This window comes from Cebidichthys violaceus, unplaced genomic scaffold, assembly GCF_023349555.1.
Source record: "Cebidichthys violaceus isolate CVI_PGR_0920_01 unplaced genomic scaffold, fCebVio1.0.p SCAF_8, whole genome shotgun sequence".
NCBI classification, from domain to species: domain Eukaryota; kingdom Metazoa; phylum Chordata; class Actinopteri; order Perciformes; family Stichaeidae; genus Cebidichthys; species Cebidichthys violaceus.
The window spans coordinates 1831062-1838057 of NW_027176964.1; positions in this window are offsets into that span (position 1 = coordinate 1831062).

Here is a 6996-nt window from a genome sequence, read left to right on the forward strand (position 1 = left end):
CTCCTCCACACCAATTTATATTAGAATCTAAAACATATCAACACAGAAACATCTCACAACAGCATATCGATTTATGAATTCCTTATTTGACAGGATTGATTAATGAGATCGAGATTGAATACATAATTTTGAATGCATAAAACACAACTTTGCATTTGATTTATATTCACAGCCCCCCCCCTTAATAATAATAATTCTCCCAATCAACTATCTCTATTTCATTGGTTATTATTCCCCTGGAGAAGGCTCTATTTTTCTTTTAATGGTATACATTTTTTTATAACTGAAAAGATCTTTTTTATGGATTAAATGCTATCAGTTTGTAATGGTGATGTATCTCTTAATATCTGGTCCCCCGGACACATGAGCTGTCTGCTGGTCAGTGATTGTTCAATTGTTTATGTGCTTTTCTTTTATAGAGCACTTTAAAAGCAAACAGATTTAGCACAAAAGTGCTTCACAAAGATATAGTTATAAGCTTAGTTATACCAACATTTAGACATATATGTGCATGGGGGAAAAATACATATAAAGAGAAACAACTTTAAAAAATTTTAGCCAACAGGCCATGGTGGGGGGATCTGGGGGGGTCTGGTGGTGCTGTAAGGGCCAAGAAACTCTAAGATATATGTAGGGGCGAGACCATGAAGAGGTATGTAGACAAATAGAATGATTTTGCTGAGCCAGTGTTAGGATGCAGGAATAGGGGTGAAGGCAGCAGCGTTTTGAATTAGCTGTATATGGTAAAAGAAAGGCCTAAGTAGAGGGAGTTACAGTATGTGGTTATTTATTGTGTTAATGTATTTGTAAGAGCACTTTCGGCCATCTTTTACCCCAACAGCCGATTGAAAGAATAAGCAGATGACTTGCTGACCAACCATCGACACCAACAGCTTCATTTAGCACAGGCCCGAGACATCAATGTGTTTCATAAACATCAATTGCAAATTCGTTGGCACCTTTACAACATTCACAACTAGCTGCAGGACAAACCAAACACACACCCTCCAACAGGCTGACCATTTGGTTATCTCACATCTGGTCAGCTCACAGACAATACAGCCCCAGGGTGTATTATTGGGGGAGGGTGTGTGCTGTTCTCACATACTGTATGTATGGTTGAGTGATTGAGGAGAGCTTTGAATTGACCTCACCACTGTGTGTATAGTGATAGTAGATGTGAGGAGTGATCTAATCACTGACATGGAATGGAATCTGCATGATGGGTGTGTATGGGTGTATGGAGGGGGGTGTTAGCAGCTTCACTCACACGTAAACCGTCATGTTCAAAGCTCCTCTTGGCTCCCTGTACAGATTGAATCAGGGCTTTTACAAATGATTACAGCAATCAATTATGTTTAAATACAATCAATCTGCATTGGCTTATATGTTTCAGAGGAAACATAATGCCACTGTGGAAAGATTCTTTGGCAAAATGTTCTTCCACTGCATGATGTTCTTTCACCACAGTGAAACACAGAGGCTCGACTTTAACAACAAAGAGGCTCAAGCTTTAAGTCAACATGGCCTTTTTTATAACTGTGGGCTAACTTATCATTATTTTCATTATCAATCATTCTGCCAATTCATTTTTCCATTAGTCAAATTATTCATTGGTATTTACCATTTCAGAAAATGCTGAGAAGGGGCCCACAGCATGTATGGGCTCCTGCGGAGGACACCAGACACAGACTTACAGTTTGATGTGTCTCTTGAATTACTTTCAATGTAAGTAGCACTTTATTTCTGTTACTGGGATTACGATGTATTGCAGATGATTAACGGATAATCTTTGATCTTATTTGTTTGTTATATTATGGTGAAGTACATGTTAAGCTAATAATGATATTTTATAGACCGTATTTAAATTACCTTTAATGGAAACTATTTGGCATGATTTAAAGGCTGACTTTATGATTTGAACAATATGTTGTAATCTCTTTCTTTCTTTGTGTAGAACCAGGGCAATCAGAAGCAATCACCTTTAAATAACTTCCTGGCTAAATAAACGGCAAAAGTGATTGTAACCTTGATTCCTGGTGGTTTGTGGCTCCAGTTAGAACATTAAATCCGTAACAAAGATCCTATGAACTGTGATATAACACAAAGAGCCAACGACATAGCGCACACACTCCTACTGTAGCAGGTATAGGCAGCCTGATGTGTTGTGAGGCCTGAGAGGAAGTTAAAGCAGCATAGACCTTCACCTTGTGGGCTCACTATCTGCTTGGTGATGGATAGGAGTTGGGTGCAGTATCAGTAGGGCAAAGGGCAGAGTGAGACCTTTCCACAGCAAAATGGAGGGTTGTAGAAAGGAAAATGGTAGCTGTAAAAAGCGTCTGGTGTGGTGGAAAGATCTTTATGGTCCTATTAAGAAAATGAAATGCTCTCATTTGGGGGATAGTTGAGCTGAATGGCCTCTCCTGTCTGATTCACAGTGGTGTGACAGTGGGCTAAATTAGCCTTACCGTTGCATGCAACTAGTAACAATTTCATTTGTTTGAAAAATACAGAGCTGACACACCATCACCAGCCACCGACTATTGAAAATAAAAAGTCCATAGCTTTATGTCTCCATCTTTGCAAGGCTTGGACAGGAAATGTGTCAACCTCTCCAATTTAGCTCTGGAGTTTCCTTCCTGACACAAGAATAGGCCTATCTACAGAAAAGGCAGCAACGGGGGACAGCGTGTTACAAGATGTGGATGCAACAAGAGGGTTGGAAGATATGTAGCCACAGTCACTGTATTACCGGCTGTACGATAGTTCCAATGGTCTTGTCATGCGTGCAGGTACATACTGTCTGAAAAACAACTACTCCAGCCCTCCTGCATCTTGCTCAACATGTTATTTAATGACAGAATTATGTGATTTCCCACTTTCTCGCATTTCTGTTGTGTATGGTATGTACTCAACTAGCTGTTACTTCAAAGATTTAGTCCAAGCAACCCATTTTATTATCAAAAGAAATTAAACAAAAAAAACACTGAATTAAGAATGACCAATTTTAGTTAATTGAATTTGTAAGACATGATTTCTGTTGTGTTATGTGCGGATGTGGATGCGTGTGGTTTCTACCTCAGTGATTGTGCAACAGGCCTCTCCAGCCACTTGTCTCACTCCAGCAGCTCTCTTGCGCTCTCTGCTGATCTCTGCACATAACATCCACTCTTTCTGGATGACCTGATTCTTTCTAACCCTCTTTATGTATATTCAGTGCCAACACTGGTGTAACTGTATGGCTGTTCTCCAGCCACCAGAGTGTGTGTGTGTGTGTGTGTGTGTGTGTGTGTGTGTGTGTGTGTGTGTGTGTGTGTGTGTGTGTGTGTGTGTGTGTGTGTGTGTGTGTGCGTGCTCTCTGTGGCTCTTCACGCGTTTGAGAGGTTCAGGGAACGTAGCTGAATATCGGATCAGTTTGGCGGGATGGAGTTGCAATAGGAGTCCTGTCAGTCTGAAAAGACATCCCACTATTTCACAGCAGAGCTGTTATTTAATATATACAGCAGCTTTTGTTCATTTTCATTCTCGGTACTTTGTGGCCTGGTAGCCAAACCAGGAAACACGTGCCTGTGTCTGTGAAGTACTCATGATCACACTATCCTGTAAAGCATTTTTTATAAGACAGACACTCATCAGTTGTTGATGGGAATACACATATTGAGAAGAAAGTAATGATAGATCAATAAAAGCAACACTACTTTTTTAACTCAATCAATACTATTGTGGTGGAATCATTTGCACATTGGACGCTGTGTTTCCCAAACCTTCATCCATGTTCCCCTTTAGAAGCTGAACAACAACTTCACTGACCCTTTTCACAGCAGGAATTTGAGCTTGTATTTGCAGGAAAAGCACAGGTTTAAAAAGTAACATTAATGATGGATCTGCTCCAGTAATAATTGCAATGCAACACAGCAATTAGTAAGCTTATTGGCTGTGTTTGACAACTCAAAAAGTCTGCAGTGAAAAAGTAGATTCCCTCTGGTCTGGGGTTGGGCCCCTCTGGGAACTACTGACCTAGAGGTTGTAGACAGCAGGGCAACATGGACTGCAAGCATCACACACTGAGACTGAAATATAAGCTAATAAGAGATGTTAAGCATACATAGAAGATGAATAAAATGTCCTATTTTGACCTATAATAATACATCATGATTTGTTTGTTGATTATATTTTATTTATCATATTTTATATCATAAATCAGAAAAGTAACTTTAGTTATCAAATAAAAGTAATGGAGTAAAAGGTAGGTGTCAAAATGTGCCTCTGAATTGGAATGCAGTAGAAGTATAAAGTAGCAGAAAATGCAAATACAAAGAAGTACCCCAAAATATACCTGAGTACAGTACTTGAGTAAATGTAGTGCAACAATAAAGAACAGTTAGTTATTCAGAATTTGCTTCTGTGCTCTTTAATTTTATCTTAACCTTTTCTAAAGACTATTCATTTTAAGTTTTTTTCTCAGGCAATCCACAAAAAGAAAAGGCTTGCTTCTTTTGGTAAAGGGTATTTGTAAAGTCAGATGTATGTTTATCTTATAGAGATGATTCATTTTATTTCTGTGAATCCCTTTTGGATTAAAATCAAAAAGCCTTCCCTGGTAAACTAACTCCATGTTATACTATGCTAATCTGTTCTGTTTCCATTGATTAACCTACAAAATATCTTTGTGATGTATGGGCTCAATCTTACATATGAGGGTGACCTAAGTGGAGAGCAGGGCTGTCTTTCAATCAGAGGGTCAGAGGTTCGATCCCCGGCTCCTGCTCCGCTAGTCTCATGTCAATGTGTCCTTGAGCAAGACACTTAACCCCCAAAAAAATGTCTCCCGTAGCTGCGTCTACGGTGTGTAGATAGATACTGAATTGTAAGTCGCTTTGGATAAAAGCGTCTGCTAAATGACTGTAATGTAATGTAATGAATAACACTGTAATTGTATTACCTTGAAACAATAATTGATACCTGCGTTCAAAAGGTAACAACAATGTGGGAGCTGAATAAGTGTAACGGTATCTAAACAAGGCATTGGTTGCTATTATATGCTATATTCGTCTTTAGTGTACATCTTCTTGTAATACACTCACGTGTCTCTGCTGCCTGTCTTAAAGAGGAACCATGTGCACAGAGGAAGCTGTTGATTAACTTGTAGATTTCATCAAGTCAGTTTGCATCACATCAATAGACAATAGTGACAAATCAAATCTCTGCAGTCTATCTAACCCTAACCCTTTAACGGGGAGAAAAGAGGAAGAGACCTTAGAGAGAGCAACAGAGGAGGATCCTCCATCAGGATGGACAGAAGTGTGATAGATGTCATGTGTACAGAATGAACAACACAACAGAGTCTCAACACAGTCAATGCATATGACAGAAATGATTCAAATAATTGAAAGCAGGATAATGATGGATGATGAATGAAATGCCGACAGCAGCAGTGGATATAGTATGTACATGGTCATTATTTCCTGCTGCTATGCATGGAATTTGCAACCAATAAGTCTCCACAGGTCAGCAAGGTCTGTAAAGAGCCAAAGTGTCTTCAGCATGTTTCTATGTTTAATGATTAACTGTTTGGGTGTGCACTTGGTCATCGTGCTGTTCAAACATAGAAAGGTTGCATTTCACCTATTTCAGGGTGCTGTGTATGTACGGTAGATGATGTAATGTCAGCCAACACTATTGCAATGTCGTCTTAGGGGGAAGTTAGTGGTTGGAGAGATGACGGAAGATCTGTTTCTGCATTTGACACCTGATGGAGACACATGGTTTTCAGTCTGTTGACAGGTCTAGTCAACACGGCTTCCTAAGTAAGGAAGGTCGAGAAAAATGTCAATCAGAACATTTGTGAATTACACAAAAGTCTAAATGAGTTGGGGGAAGTTTCTCCAGTCCATAGCTAATCCATGATAGAAGTGTTCACTCAAAGCACTGGTAAGGAAGGGAACACCCAGCCGGTGACCTATAGGTGCACTAAGCCCAGCTGTTGACGAGGCCGAGCAGGGCTGATAGACATGTTTACTGACCTGCTAACACTGGTCAAAGGTCTGTAGAGTGACAGTGCACCAAGAGAGAAACAGAGAGAGAAGGGAGGACAGTGAGACTCAAGGAAAACATAAAAGGTTATGAAAGTAAACCTTAAGGCTTCATACAGCTGCTTACTGAGGGTGTTAGACTTGTGACTTAATCAGTGGTGGAAGATGTATTAAGATATTTCACTTAAGTAAAAGTTAGTACCACAATTTGAAAACAAATATACTAGTGGATTATCATTTTTGATATAGTAACATGTAAACTGCGTTTTAATGTTTTCATTATTGTTGTTGTTGCCAGTACTAGACACATGACAGACTGGAGAGGGGGGAGGAGGACATGCACAGGAACCGAGGCTGCTACAGTAGGACTGAGCCTCTGTACATGTACATGGACTCCCTCTCTACCAGCTGAGCTACCTGGTGCTCCTGCTGCACTCTAATGCCACTGCTAGCTGCAGTAAAGCCAATTCTAGTTAGTTTATATGCTGTTGTTTTTTTGTTAACTCTATAAACAAGCATTGTATTTAATATGTTTATTGTAGGCTTTTGAAATCTTCATCTGCAAAGTAAACAGTTTATGTAAAGTACATTTTTTAATTTAAAAAGCCTCTGCAAGTTATTTTCACAGTTTTAACAACAGGTCAGATTTAGTATATCTTATGATATCTGGGAAGAGGACATTGTATGAAAATGTCACTAAAAGTTATTTTTAGATTCAAACCTCCTTTCAGTCCCTTGATATGCCCCCTTAATTTGATGAGCTCTTTTGCATTGACACGTTGATATATGTATACACTGTATATATATACAGTACATATATATATATATATATATATATATATACAGTGTATACATATATACTGTATATGTTGAGCTGAAAAGTGACTTGGCTGTTGTTTCTGTGTGAGCCTCAAACAGTATGCTCTATGTACCAGGTACAGAACTTGAAACACATGAAAGTGAA